A 15,501-nucleotide genomic window follows, 5' to 3' on the forward strand; every position below is an offset into this window, starting at 1 on the left:
TTACTGGCTTTTGACAGAAAGCAAGCTTGAAATAAGTCCAGGGCTGATAAAATAAGTGCCTCAGCATCCTGACAGAGCATTTGCAGATGAGGTTATAAGCCAAGCAAAGCAGATCCACCACTGAAAGAGGAAGTCTGGCTCACCCACCTCTTCCTCACCCTGCTTCCACTTCTGGCTGTGTTCATATTTCTTCTGCAGAACAGGCTGAAGGAGATACAAGAAGGTGCTCGTTCTTTGCCACTCTTTGGCACCCCAGTGGGAGTTTAACTTAAAAGCCAATCCAAGGGTAGCTCATGGGTTTTATTTATCACACGGGAGAGCCTGCCCCTGGCAGCAGCCCCCGGCGCGTGGCTGGCACTGCTCTCCCACGAGCATATGGGCTCCAGGGATGCCTGCCTTCCTGCGCGCCCGCTGCAGCAGATTCGTATCTGGCCAGCAGGGTAGTTTTACACATTTTCCGTTAAACTATGTTAAATATGGAAAAACAGCAGAAATTAGACTTGTTGTTTTGCATGTGAGCTCTCTTGCACATTTTGGTTTTTCTCATGTTTGGAGATAAAACTAGGATTGACAAAAATCTCTTCTGCCTTTCTACTGGAAAAGTACATGGGCTTACTAAATTGCAATGGTAAGTTTGTTTAAAAAAATAATCTAAAATCAGGTAGAGTTAATGAAATCTATAGAAATGTTTTTCCAGTCAGATAAGCAAGATTGAAGATGATTTCTCTCTCTCTCTCTCTCTCTCTCTCTCTCTTTTGTTGGTTTGTTTTTGAGAAAGTAAATTTGTTCATTGTTGGTGTTTCAGAGTCAGTGCTCTCCTTGAAGTAAAATGCAGCTCTCCCAGGTGTGACCAGCAATACAACCCCATCCTGGACCAGGCCAGTAGTTCAATAAGCTCAAAGTCTCAAAAAGGAAGGTGGTTCTTCTGTGGTCATATAGAGAGCAGATTTTTGGATGCACTGATTGAGAACATCTTATTCATGAGTATCTGCACTTTTCCAGAAGGTAAAAAGCTTTTCTGGCAGCACATCCTTTTGCTATGTAGTTTGAGAGGGGAGTTATGAGAGAACAAGTCAAATGGAGACAATAGTACCTATTTCTTTATTGTGTATAAAAAAAAAAATCCCACTCAGATATCAAAAAATGCCTTTCTGAAATATAGCTGTGCAGTGCTTTATTTATGTTCCTTCATGAAAGGGAAAATTTGAGTGAAGGTGTCCCAAGTGGATGAACAATTTTAAAGAGAACATAAGGAGTGAGAGAACTTGCAAAGAGTTGGGAAAAAAAAAAAAAAAAGAAAAAAAAAAAAAGATTATACAGCAAAGGAAAGTGCATCTTGGAGACAGTGAGAATCCTAGAGAAAGTAAAATTTCCAGAAGAAAAGTAAGGATAGGCTTTGACACAGCATGTAGAGTACCACGCTGAACCATTATGTTCAGCAACATGAGAGAAAGATGGCTCCTCTGCATTTTGGCTGGGGCCAAGATTAAAATAAAGCTGTGAAAGGCAGAAGAACAGACGTGTTCACTTTATGCTTATGTCTTTGGTAAGGCCTGTGGTGGTGAACAGAGGCACTGAAAGATGCTGGTGAAAGGAAGCAAGTTTATGGAATAGAGGTAGCTGATGGATTGAGGAGCAGCTGAGACCACTGAGCTTCTTACCCACAAAAGCCAGCTATCCTCCCCATGGTACTGTTGTGATAGACCAAAACCAAGGTTTTTAGGAACAATCAGATTGTGGATGGTATCATCAGATGGAAAAAATGCACTAGGGCCTACATTTTAAGAAAGTAGGGGCTGAAGTGAGAGAGCAAAACAGGCATCTTTAAGTTAGTCCTTAGTTGTGTGCAAAGCTGCAATAGAAACTGAGAAGAAATAACAGCTGAAGATAAGTGGATGTATCTATTATCAAAAAAAGACTGGGCTTAAGGGAAGCCAATTGCAGCAGAATTGCCCAGCCAGCAACATTTTCTTAATGACTGACTCTCTAGACAGGTTTATCCTGAACCTAATAATGTATGGACCCAATCTGCATGGAGTACATGAGGACAAACATATTTCAATTTAGCTGGGAGGAGGTAAATGTGATTGCCCTGGCTGGGTGAGGTGCGCTGTGCTGGGGAAGGGCTGACAGAAGAGCTCCTTGGAGAGGGCCCTGAGGACTTCCACACTCGGTCTGGGCTGAGCTGTCTGGGGAGAACAGCAGGCAGTAGGCAATAGTCACCAGAAAGAGAGGCCCTAACGTGGAAAACAGAGTCCTCTCCAGCTAAGGAACAGCAGCACAAGCATACGTGAGCCTTAGTGCAAATGCAGCTCCTGATTTGTACTTTCCGTCTCCCTGCCAGCCCTGTCTGATGCACAGGAATTTGCACACAATGTCTCCAGCCGCCCTGATGTGTGGGTTCCTGGCACTGCTGCGTCCTGCAGCACAAACAGAAATCTGCCACTCTGACATGGGGAGAACCCCGAGTGCCCCTCTGGCAGGCTCCCAAGCAGGCTTTTGCTGGGGGAAACGGTCGATCTGCTCCCAGTGTGGCGGCTAGCGCGGGGCTGTGGAAGGGTAGCAAGGCGTTAAGGTGAGCAGAGGTTTTTATGCTGAGTGTACACATAACAGCCTTCAGCAGCCCTGAGCTCCCTCCTACCAGGAGGCAGATAGGTAGATTTCCAGGTCAGCGCTAAGCAAAGGCTCCTGCATGGGCTCATTGAGAAGGCTGCTGCGAGGGCGCTGAAGCTGCTGCAAAAGGAAGATGCTTTTCATTACTGTGTCTGCCACTGGCAATGTAGAATTCATGCTGCGCTGTAGCAACACGCACAGATCTCTGAGAGTGGAGAGGCAGGGATGTGCAGATGTGACTTTGGTAGCATGGTGTCTGTAATGGGAAAAGCATTTCTGAAGGGTATTATCTCCAGCACAGAGGGGGAGGTTTCTAGAACTGCCTTTCACTCAGTGCGTATGAATGACTGCTGTTTCACACAGCTACCTGAAGTGCTTGGTCATTGCCGTGTAAAGGACATTTTCTGTAGATACTGTTCCCACTTCCTGTACAATTTCATGTTCCTATATGTACTGAATGCATATTTGTTTTGCATATTCATATTGCTCACTGACTTCAGAAGCTCATTGACTTCAGGGCACTGTATCTTTGTAATCTTGTCTTTTGATTCTATAAAACATATACATTTTTTAATACCAGTAGGAGCATCTAAGTGCTTGATATTCACAGGGAAATGTGGTTTCATGCCTGCTGTCCTCGAGGACAGTGCTGTGTGAGGCAGGCAGCTTTGCAGGGCTGGCAGAACAGGGGTTTGCGAGCCGGGGCAGGGGGCAATCTCCACCAGCAGCTTCCAGCTGGCGGGTGCACATGCTGGGCAGTAAGGGCGGGGGTTCCTGTGAGGCTGGGTGCTCGCCATCACTGCTGTCCCCCATCAGGTCCCTTCATCACAGTAAGGCAAACTCCAACTTCTCCCTGAGCTAGGGCAGCGTTTCCCAAGCACACCTCTGGGCAGGGGACACAGCAATCTGGGCCCTGGGCAGTGGGACCCCACGCACCTCAGGGGAATGAGGCACCTGAGAGCAGGGTCTGACAGCAGGGAGATCCCTTTCCCTGCACCCAGGGATGGCCAAGGTGTAACTCCAGCAGGGTGGGCTGGGCTGGCAGGGGAGGCGGGAATGCAGCCTGGTAAATGGCTGCCTCTGATTTAGCAGGGTTTCTTGACCCTTTCAGATTAGCAGTCCCTTCCTTGCAGTCATATTTTCTCCAGCTGCTGTGGCAGTATCAGCAGTAACACTCTCACTTCACCTTTGTGAATTTCAAGAGCCTGCAGATGTGTGGCCTTGCAGAGGTGCTTCCTAAGAGGAGAGTGTTCTTTTTTATTTTTTTTTTCTCCTCTCTCCTCTGGAGATGACAATATAATTCTTAATATCTCCTCACCCCTTCCTAATATCCCATGGCCTTTCACCATACTACCATATATTACCCAGTGCTGAGAAACCTTTATTTTTAGGGGCGAGGCCTCAAAATAATAAATCAAATAAATTATACACACACACACACATATACTCCCACATTTGGAAACTAAAGAGTAAAATTTAAAAGTAAATTTAAGATGCATGTTTATAACAATAAGGATAGTAAGTCGCTGGAGCAACTTACCCAAGGGGCTGTTTGGGTTTTGCCTCATGAAGCTTTTTTCATCCCAGCCTGGATTCATCTCTAGAAGAACTTCAATCAGCAGCACAAAGCCTTTTGGCTCTTGGCTTGTGCCCTGTAGCAGTTCAGACAGGGATTACATGCCTGCCCCCCCCTCCCCCTTTTTTCTTTTTCTTTTCTTTTCTTTTCTTTTCTTTTCTTTTCTTTTCTTTTCTTTTATATTAAAAAAAAAATATCTGTTTGTGGCCTCTGAAAGGGACCTGGGCTGCAGTGCCAACCCGGCTGCTGCATGCCCCAGCGTGGTGCCAGGGTAGCTCAGCGTCTTGCAGGGCTGAGCCCTCTCCCTGCACAGTCACCAGCAGCAGACTCCGCAGAGAAGCCTGTGCTAGCAACAGGAGGAGCGAGCCGGTAATTAGCAGTGACGGCTTCTGACCCGGGTGTCCCCGATCTCCCTGACTCTTGTAAAGGGAGTTATTAGTCAGATTTACTGCCTGCATGTGAAACAATTATCACTAATTACCGTCAATTCATGACATTCTGAGATTTTTAACCACAGCATGGAAGTCTTACGCGATTAGAGAGACTGTCAGGGCCAGGGCTTTTCTAAAGCAACTTTCCAAGTGCTTTGCATGCAGCATGTTCCTGAAAGCACAAGATAATTCTGTGCCAATCAGATGACTTTTAATGCCTTCTGATCTGTACATAGTATTCAAAATAAAGTAGGCTGGCAGACTGCATTAGGTTTACACGGCAAGGTTTTGGTAGCACAGGGCTGCAGAGAGAGTCTCTGTGAGCAGAGCCCATAAGCTGCCCACATTAGGGATGAGCCCGCTCCAGCCATCTCCAAAAAGAGCCTACCACTGTCCAGAGCCAAGCCATGAGCACCACTGGTTGTGCCTCTGTGAGGTGGTTTAGAAAGGAAAAAAGAAAAACCAACATAACAGAACTGCTGCACAACGGCTGTGAGAAAGGAGCAAGAAAATGCAGAGAAACGATCCCATAGACCACAAGGTGAGTGCAGCAGGAGGCAGGAGGTGCTCCAGGCTCACAGCAGCAGTTCCCCTGCGGCCTGTGGAGAGACCCCTGGTGGAGCAGGCTGTCCCCCTGCACCCATGGGTCCCACACGGAGCAGATCTCCACACTGCAGCCCCCCCATGGGTGGAGGAGCCCCCGGTGGAGCAGGGGGATGTGGCCTGGAGGAGGCTGCGGCCCATGGAGAGCCCCCACAGGAGCAGGCCCCGGGCCGGAGCTGCAGCCCGTGGAGAGGAGCCCACGCAGGAGCAGGGGGCTGGGGGGAGCTGCTGCCCGTGGGGACCCGTGCTGGAGCAGTTTGCTCCTGGGGGATGGACCCCATGGGACAGAGCCGTGTGGGAGCAGTTCCTGAAGAGCTGCAGCCTGTGGGCTGCCCCCCCAGGCTCAGCTGGGGAAGGACGGCATCCATGGGAGGGACCCCACGGAGAGCAGGGACACAGAGGGTCTGGGAGGGGCGGCTGAGACGAAGCCTCAGGGAGTGACCACAGCCCCCAGTCCCCATTCCCCTGCGCTGCTCGGGGAGAGGAAGTGGAAGAGGGTGGTTGGGGGGAAGGCATTTTTACTTGTAGTTTTCACTGCTCTAGTCTGTATGTGGTAGGCAATAAATTACATTTATCTCTCTTTTGCCCATTATAGTAATTGTTGAGTGATCTCCCTGTCCTTATCTCAACCCGTGGGCCCTTTTTCATCGTATTTTCCCCCCCTGTTCTTTTGAGGAGAGGGAGTGACAGAGTGGCATAGTGGAGCTGAGGTGCCCATCAGTGTTAAACCAGCACGCAGACTGAGACCAAAGCGGGCACATCTTTGCAGCAGGTAGCACTAGTCCTCCACCCCCCCGTTTGCACATGGGTGGATTGTGCAAGAATGGGACCAACACGGCTGCATGCGGTCTGGTGTGCTTCATGCTGGCAGCCCAAGGAGAGCAGGCAGCAGAGGGAGTGGTGGGGAAGAGAGGTGTAGGAAGGAGGGAATGATCCTGAACGTGCAGTGCAGCCCAGCACAACCAGACACAGACACTGTGGTCCCCAAACCACGCCTTGGTGGCACTGTGGTGGCAGGAAAAATTGCATGAGAAGGACATGAGTGCACCCCACAGATTGCCCCACTGCAGACATGAATAGAAAACAGGCCCAAATGGCCTTTACAATGTGCCTGACTAGACAGGAGTAAATTCTCCACTTGAAATACTGTGTCATGGCTAAAGTAAGTAATTCAATAGTGCTTGGCAATTGCATAGTCTCTTCCTTATTAGATTTATCTCACAGTTCTTCCTTCCTCCTCTGTAGGGTTCTTTATTCAGAATTTGCTCAAATATTTTCCTTCAGAAGATTTAATATCTCAAAGTGCAAATATCCAAACCCTGTATCATTTTGTAATTTCATACTCCATGGTTCTTTCATATGCATATCACTCATTTGCTATCCCTTTGAAGAATGCAGCTTGAGTAATGGAAGTGAAAGAAAAACCATTCAGTGTTGATTTTAATTGAACAAGCTCAGAAGCTGTGGGGATCCATGCCAGATTTCAGCTCACTCTCTTTTGAACAGTTATTAGTAGACTCTTTTTGCATGTGTGTCTGTATTTTTTTTCCAATTAGCAACTTCCCCAAAATATTAGTTACCTTATTATTTTTTCAGTTCTGCTTGTTTAGGATGTTTACTCCTAACAGTCACTCAGCCTGCTTTCTTTTCCTAGTCCAGTGGAATATTGCATTCTTTCTTTGGTGACCAAATCATCAGAAAAATCTGGATCTTGCCTGCATTCAAGAGGAAAATTTTAGAGTGACAATTGACTCAAATTTCGTCTAGCTTTTTCATTTAAATGTGGTTACACCAGTAGTGACTTTCTGTAGGCTTTAAACTGTGACTGTAAAGACTATAAATTAAAGATTGTATACTGTAATGTGTTTATTGATTTATTAAGCTTGTGTGCATAAATGAGATTTCTAGTATTCTTCATGCTCCCATCACAGTCATCTGAACATGTGCCTTCAGCTTGTTGCTTGGATGCAAGAGAAGAGACGGGACATGTGGAAGGAAGACAGTGCAAACAGCTTGAATTATTGGATACCCTTTTCCATGCAAGACTTGGCTTAAGAAAAACACTTAAATCAGCAACTGGGAGAAGAGCAAACAATTTTTCAGTTCATTATGGAAACAAGCTCTCCACATGGCTGTTTCAGAAGCAGCAAGCATGCTAAGGGACTTTGCATGAAGGCTGGTGATACTGATTTTGCTATTTTCTGCTGAGATATCACCTCAACAAGGAAAATATAAATCACAGAAGAAAGAATGTGAACAGGAAAGAATTAAAAACAAACAAACAAACAAACAAACAAAACAACTAAGCAAACAACAAACCAAAGAGAATGCAAGTATTAAGGAATGACATTTTTTAAATGTTAAGGGCACACCTAAATGCTACCAGAAGGGAGAAGGTGACAGGCAATAGGGTGCATCCTTAACTCAGCCACTCTGTTTTGTTAAATAAGCAAAGAGGTGGGTGTTGAGCCCTGATGATGCAGGACAAAGGTACCTGCACTATGGCCAGGTGCAGCCTGTCCCATGCACACATCACCCAGCACTTCTGCCTGCCTAAATGCAGCAGAAGCACACTCACATGTACAGGGTCAAAAGATTGCCAGCTCTGATGATGGCTCCTTGAGTTGTGTTCTGCATTTCTCCATCATCATCCCTGTCCCTGTGGGCCTGTCGCGGCTGAGAGAAATGGCAGGGTCCCTTGTGGCAGGCGCAGTTTGGGCAGCAACATGAGGTCTGGCGCTGAGGGGGATGTGGGTGCTGTGCAGTGTGCCAGCAGGGATCCTTGTGCAGTGATGGGTGATCTCTGCCCTTAGATCCAGCAGGTTAAACTCCCTCAGAGGAAGGAGTCTAGGGCTTTTTTTTTTTTTTTTTTTTTTTTTTTTTTTTTTTTTTTTCTCAATACCAGTTCATCACGCAGCAGCATTGCATGGCAGCATTGGGTCCTTTCCCTGGCCATTGGTATTTTTTGGCTCCCACCTCCTGCTGTTAGCTGAAAAGCAACAGTAAAAAACACTCCTGCACCAAGAACCAGGCGTCACAGACTGAAGGCAGTGTCTGCCTCAGTAACACCTGTATGTCCTTTTACAGCTGGAAAGACAGCATTGCTGGGGTTGTCAGCAGCCCCCTTGTTTTACATTCACCTCTGCCCCAGCCCCAGCACAGCAGTGCTGCCCTCCTGCCGCAGCGGCAGCTCCCTGTTGTGCTTGGTGCCTTTCTGCCCAACACCCAGCTTGGGCTGGCGGCTGGGGCGTTTGTGCCTCTGTGCTGTGAGTGACAGCCACCACCATGGTGCCTGCCCCCCACCTCGAGGGACTGCAGTACAGGGAGAGGTGCTTGTGTTACACCGGACCAGCATCTCTTACAAAACGGAGTTAAAAAATGGATTCATTATGGATTATTATTCACACATAATAAAACAAAATTACTTAGTGTGCTAGATCACTACTGGATGTCCAGTTTTAATCTGTGTTAGTACTCCAGTTTATATGTAAAGAATTAAAAATACTGAAGGATATTAAACACTTTTTTGACAGACAGGTACCAATTTGTAGAAATCTTCATACAATCTTGTATGAGATTTAAAAAACAATCCAAACTACATACAGTGCTTTATTTTACTTCCTTCTCAAAAAGAAGATATGTTAAAAGATCAAACAAACAGTGCAATTAAAAAGATTTTCAAAAGAAGATAAAAAACCTGACAAAAGTAGGTTTCAGTTATTAAGCATCTCCTTTACTCGATTTCGTTTCAACTGATGAACCAAGTCTGCCTGAGGACCAGCCCAGACCCACAATCTCCCTCCTCTCCATGGCGCTTTCAGATGCAGGGACGGATTCACTGTCTGTGCCAGTTGTCACCAGATAGGGAAGCACACCAGAGAGCAATAAATCAATCTTTTGGTGGTAAAGCATCATCTGTGCTGATGCTTTACCACTAACAAAAGTACACTGGGCATAAACACAAAGCCAGTCTACCCTGAAAAAACTTAGAACTAATTATAAGGAAGAGGCTCAACCAACAATTTGCCTGGGTCAGGTTCATGCACAGCTCTCTCAGTGCCTCATTGGCTGATGAATGCAATAATTGGATAAGCCCTTACTCCAGCAAGCCTCTGTGCCTGCTGCAGGCTTGCACAGCTGTCCTGGCTTCTACTGAACTCCTGCTGCAGGCTGCTTAAGAGATGACACAACACTAGTAACTAGGAGGAACTGTCTGTGCAATTTTTTTGTACAATGCAACAGCTCCCCCATCTTACAGACTAAAGAACTTAAAATGGGAAAAAAAAATCAAATCTTGTGAAACAAATAGTTGGGCAACTCAACATACTTCATTGCTTCTTCTGGAGGGAGAAGCTCACGCTAAGCCCTGTGCCAGCAGCATTTCCCATTTCCCAAGTGCTCTGGAGGAGGGGAAAATCCACTCCACGCAATGCTGCACTTGACATTTCAGTGATTAAAGCAGTGAATTTTCTTCTTGTAAAGATGAGTAAACACTGCAGTTTCCACATACTTTCTGATGAGGCACAACAGCCTATCATAAAAAGTAACATTTACTCCCTCTTGCCTTAAAGTTTTAGCAGGGATGCTAAAACATGCAGTCACCAATCTGCTGCTGTTACTGCTGTACTGCACTGCTGCTGATCTCCTTTAGGGTGTACACACAGCACACTATATGAACAATCAGAGGTGCCTAATGAAAAAGTTTTTTTCGTTTTTTTTTTTTTTTTTTCTTCCCCCAACACAGAGCATTTTGGTCAATGCAGAATGATGTATGCCTAATTTGTCACTCCTCCAGACTTGCACACAACCACCACCACCTTAGAAAAGAAGTATTTCTCCTTTTTTACCCCAAGAATAGTGTTCAGTTTTGCTTGCCCAGCTGTTTGGCAGCAATTCTTGCAGATGGTACCTGCTTCAGCTGCATCTTTAAGGAGCACGTGGGTTTATGGCGTGGGGCCAGGGAGGAGGTCTGAACTGATGAGGGACAAGCTACTGCTGCGAGCTGCCGCGGAGGGCAGGCAGCTGGGTCTGCGAGGCGTGGGAGCCAGCTTGGCAGTGAGGTGGGCACAGCACCCCAACCAGCCAGCTGCAGGCTGCTGGCACTGTGCCCAGCCCTTACGTCCCTGCTCTGTGAGCTGTTTTAGGGCTAGAAAGCTCATCAGAGCAGCTCTATGTATTATCTGGTATAAACCACTTGCCTCAAAAAGATCTCTTTTTAGTTCAGCCCCAAAAGACCAAGGTGATAAAATAAGAACAAGACAGTGGGGAGGAAAGAGGTTAAGGAGTTATTGACTCTTTCAGAAAAAAGGGCAGTAATACTACTCTTGGAGGCTGGAGTAAGACAAAGCTCACCCCGAAGGTTTGTGGGGAAGAGGAACGGGCGAGGCACATGGTGCCTGAGCTCTGGAGCAGTGAGGGCTCCCCGAGGCCGGGGGGACCAGAGCTACACCAGAGCTCAGGTGAGCAGCCCTGCGCGCCCCCAGCCCTGTGGGTGACACGCGCCCAGGCCACCTTGGGGGCACACTGCCAGGCGTGCAGGGGCTCCTCAGGCACGGACTGGCCCCTTCCTGGGCCACCGAGGTCTCTCCCCATGCAGCCCGCCCTGAGTGCTGCAGGGAGTGTGCAGGCGCAGCCCCCCCTGCCCGACCCCGGGCACCCCAGCGAGGGACCCCAGTGCAGGGGGGACCAGAGGGAGGGGAAGAGCCCTGGGGTGGGAGCTGCACCGGCAGGACAGCAGGCAGCAACGCTGGCCCCAGGGTTCACTTTGCCTTGCTCTGACGTGGAACAGAATGCGCTGGTGACTGCTCCTGCTTGAAAGCAGCTGAGGTTTTGCTCTAACAGGCAATGGAGCTACACTTGGCGGTAGGCACGTGCCTCCAGGACAGGGACATCCAGGCAGAGCCTGACCGCTCACTGAGTGGCACCGCCCGCTGGGCAGCGCAGGTAGAGCCCAGTCCCCCTACAGCCACTGGTCCTTCAGAGCTGAGTCCGGGCTTGTCACCAACATGGTGCTCCCAGGAAGGGACTCTCCTGATCTGCAGCTGGAGCACCTTTCTTTCTGCTAGCAATCACAGCCAAGAGCATCCCCATGCCTTAGGGGCTGCCCTGCTTTAACCAAGACCCCAGGAGCTGTTACCAGGGGAGCGCACCTGCAAGGCAACCTGGAGACAAGGCCGAGGGCTGTGGAAGGTGACTGGAAGAGACATGCTGCGTCTCTTGGAGCATCGCTGTTGGCATGTACAGTGACCAGACGAACTGTGTTCCTCTCAAACAGCAGGGAGTGAGCACCCCCCAGCATACCCCCGGCTCTCCACACTCCCAGACACTCCACGGAGGAGCGTTTTCCACCAGGTACGTTAAGGAGGCAGTGGTGCCACTTCAACCCCATGTCTGCCATGGACCTCAGGCTGGCATCGAAGCTGCAGCAGCCCTTGCACAGTCCCCTGAGGCCAGAGGGTGTGGGGCGTTATTGTAGCTGTCTGCAAGAAGGCAGTTTCTGGGCTGTGCTGTCACACTACCAGTTCAGACAGTGGTTCTGGACCAGTCCTCCTGGTGTGTTTGTGTTGGATGGTAGCAAACCAACGGAGCCTCCAGTATAAGCCTGACTCTGAGAGCAAGCTTCCGCTAGCAGAGCTTTTTCATTTCGCTGTCGCCAGGGAAGCCATATCCAAACATTGCTTCCTTTGTCAATGCCAGCCGCACAGCTGGCATCACCACCGTGCCAGCTGTCCTATTCCTGGGGCAGCAGAGGACTGCCAGAGCAGCAAACGCTGTGCACAGCAAGCCCGAGAAGACTGTCTAATGTGGTAGAACTCAGCCAAGACTGCAAACGTTATACCACAGAGCAGCTTCTTGTCTCTGCTCTCTCCAGAGGAGAGCACACTGTTAAAGCTGAGCAGGGCTGGACTCAAGACTGAGGAAAGCTGAACACACTGTCTCCAGCTCCAAAGGCCAACAGTGATAGAAGTGGATGTTTGGGAGAGTATCTTCATGAGCCAACCTCAGCAAATTCAGCTTTCTGCCTTGACCTTTCCCTTAGGGGAGAAGAAGAGTTAGTCATTCCCTCCCTCCAGCATTTTAGCCTCTCTGCCCCTGTAACAACCTGAACCAGATCCATGAAACAGCAGCTGGGACTTGGAGATAAACACTGACTTATGAGAGCTGCCACGAGTACCCAGCCTGGCTGCCAGGCCCTGGGCAGCTTCACAGGCTGCTGGAAGAGCAGAGGACGGCTGCTGCTCTGGGAGGGGCACTCCCCTCTGGACCACAGTCACAAGCTGCTGTGAAGACCACAAAAACAAACTCCTCTTCCCCCTCAGAGGTTGCAAACCGAGCAGTTTTCTTGGGTTGCACGGACAGACCCGAGCCTAGGAGCACTGCTGCATTCCCTTTTCTCACCCACACTGACACCACACATTGGATCCCGGTGCACGAACAGTGTCAGCAGAGAGGTGTGAAAACTGGCACCACATCTCTCCTTTTCTGGGGTGGAGCTTCCCCCACGTGCACCCGCAGCAAAATGCCAGGGTATCCCAGCAGCACTGCGTCCGCTGCCGCTGCGCGCACGGTGCGGTTGTTGAGTCCTCCCCTGCACCCTGCAGCAGCAACTGCCCTGTGTGCTGGTCCAGCTGCAGACAGCAGCACCCTGAGCGCCTCTGCCAGGGCAGCCAGGCAGGCCTGGGCACCTCAGAAGAGCAGGCAGACGTGGGCTATCCCTGCGGAGGGCAACCAAGGAGATGGCCCATTGCGGGGGGCGCGGGGCGTGCACCTTCCTCCCAACCACAGTCACTGGCAGGTGGATGAGGTTCGTTAGCTCGTCTTCAAGGCTTTCCCGGCAGTACTTGTCACACCGTTCCGCTGACAGTCCTGTAACACCACTGAAATTTTCTCACAAAAGAGAACCGAGCAAAGGTACCAGCGTTTCGTAGCATGAGATGCACTCTTCTCTCCGTTAGAGATCTCTGGAGCCAGACGACAACCTCTAAGTCCCTAAAAGCTCCCGAATTTATTGACCCCAGAGATAACCCAGCCTCTCCTTTTCCTGCCAGGATCATCCCCTCCACGTCAGGTGCCAGGGCCGTGCCCTCGGACCAGGCGCTCGCAGGACGGCTCCGCGGGCCCGGCTGCGGTCAGGGCCCGCTCACCATGCAGGTCAGCGCTCAGCCTCGCCGCCGCCTCGCCGCCGCTCCTTCCTCCTGATTCCGCGGGTTGCTTCTGCCGGACGCGCGGCCAGGTCGAAACCCCAGCACTCACGACGGGTCGCAGCAGTCCTGTCCTGTCCTGTCCTGTCCTGTCCTCTCCTCTCTCTCCTTTCCTCGCTCCCCGCGCGCTGCAGCGGCGGCCGCCGCCCGGCACCGCACAGCCCCCGCCGCCGCCGCCCGCTCCGCAGCCCGCGCCCTGCGCCGCGCCGGGGCGGGGGGCGGCAGCGCCCGTGGGCACGGCCGAGCTCGGCGCCCCGGGACCGCGGGCAGGCGGAAGGGTGCCGGGTGCCGTGCCGGTGCCGGGTCCCGTGCCGGGTGCCGTGCCGGTGCCGGGAGCCGGGCGCGGCGCCGGAGCCGGTCCGGGTGCGGTGCCGGCGCCCCGCGCTCCCCCGCCCGGCGGCACGTCTGCGCGGCGGCGGCCGGCGGCTGCGGCTCAGCCGTGCGTGCGGCGGGGCGGGGAGGCGCCCGGCTCCTGCAGCCCGCCCCGGCGCGGCGGCGCGGCGCGGGGGAGGCGGCGGCTGCCTCCATGCTGCAGCGAGCGGCGCGGCTGCCCGGGGCCGGGGCTGGGGCTGGGGCCGGGGCCGGGCGGCCGCCGGCGGCGCGGAGGATGGGCGCAGCAGCCGCGGCGGAGGGGCGAGCCGCGGGCGCCGAGCTCCCCGCCCTGCCCCGCCGCAACGCCCGGCGCCGCGGCTGCTCCGCCTGAGCGCGCCCGGCGCGGAGCGGCGCGGAGCCGCATGGCCCTGCCGCCGGCCGCCCCTGCGCGCCGCGCGCCCGCTGCGCCGTAGCTGCCCCCGGGAGGCGCCGGGGCCGCCGCCGCCGCCGCCGCGCCCCGCGCCCGCACCCCCCTCCCGTCCGCCCGCCCGTCCGTGCGTCCAGCGGCGGCGCCCCGGCGCGCAGGATTACGCAGCGGGGCGCGGAGCGAGAGCGCTCGGCGAGGATTAACCTGGCGCAGGTACACGGCAAGGTCACCGGCCGGCCGGCGGGCGCGGAGCGGCGCGGAGCCGAGCGGGCCGCCCGCGGCGGGGCGATGCGAGCGGGCTCGGCGAGCTGCGCCGCCGCGTGCCCCGCGCCGAACCCCCGCCTCCCGCCCGCCCGGCGCGGGCTGCGCGCGTGTGCATGTGCGCTGCCGCCGGCCGCGCCGCGCTGAGCCGCCGCGCTCCATGGGGCCGTCCGCGCGGGCTGCCCTGCCCGCCCCGGCCGCCGGCAGCCGCCGCCGCGGAGCCGCTCTAGGATGCGGCTGCTGAGCGCCGGCACAGGGCAGAGAGGCGGCCGGCCTGCCTGCCGCGACGCCACGAAGCCCCGCCGGAGCCTGGCCGCGGCCGCCGCTGCAGGGGGAGCGCTCCGGACGCCGTCTTTCCCCGGGAGGCACCAGGTAATCGCGGGGCGGGCGGCCGAGCCCGGCCCCATCTGCATTGCAGCCGCCGGTCCTCGTCCGCGCGGGAACGGGCGCGGGGGGGCGGCCGCGGCGGGTCCCGGGCCGGCCGGGCAGGGCAGGGCAGGGCAGGGCAGGGCAGGGCTGGCCCCGCGGCGCGGCGGGCGGCGCCGGGACGGGGCTGGCGGCGGCGCCCGGGACGCCCCTCCCGGGAGGGCGGCGGCGGCCGCGGGGCGGGCGTGGCGGGCGCCCCGCGGACCGGCCGGGCCGGGCCGGGCCGGGCCGAGCCGAACCGGGCCGGGCCGCGCCGCGCTCCCGCCGCTGCCCGCGGGACGGCGCCGGCGGCCGCCCGCGGCTGGGGGTGCTGCGGGGCCGCGAATGCCGCGGCGGCCGCCGCCCCCTCCGCGCCGCGGCGCGGTGCTGCCGCCGCCTGGGGAGCGCCGGCACCGCCGTGCCGTGCCGGGCTGTGCCGGGCTGTGCCGGGCTGTACCGGGCTGTACCGGGCTCTACCGGGCTCTACCGGGCCGTGCCGGGCCGTGCCGGGCCGGGCTCTCCGCTGCCGCGCCGTGTCCGCCCGCGCGGGGCTGCCCCTGCCCGGCGGAGGCGCCGCGGGGCTGCGGCCACGCTCGGAGCCCCCGGGCGCTCACGCGGGGGCTGCGCCGCCGCCCCGTCGGCTCCTGCGGCCGCGGGGGTGTGGAGCTCCTC

General features: G+C 54.1%; 1 protein-coding gene across 1 annotated transcript in view; it reads left to right on the forward strand.

Annotated features, from left to right (window-relative positions):
- The first annotated feature begins 14,598 nt into the window (after positions 1-14,598).
- LRFN5 (leucine rich repeat and fibronectin type III domain containing 5) overlaps positions 14,599-15,501 on the forward strand; it is a 50,021-nt gene continuing 49,118 nt past the window's right edge. The window contains exon 1 of the mRNA XM_082762451.1: positions 14,599-14,796. The gene's annotated coding sequence lies outside the window, so the exon portion shown is untranslated. The remainder of the gene's footprint in view (positions 14,797-15,501) is intronic.

This window comes from Aythya marila (assembly GCF_965140915.1).
Source record: "Aythya marila genome assembly, chromosome: 5".
Taxonomy (NCBI): Eukaryota; Metazoa; Chordata; class Aves; order Anseriformes; family Anatidae; genus Aythya; species Aythya marila.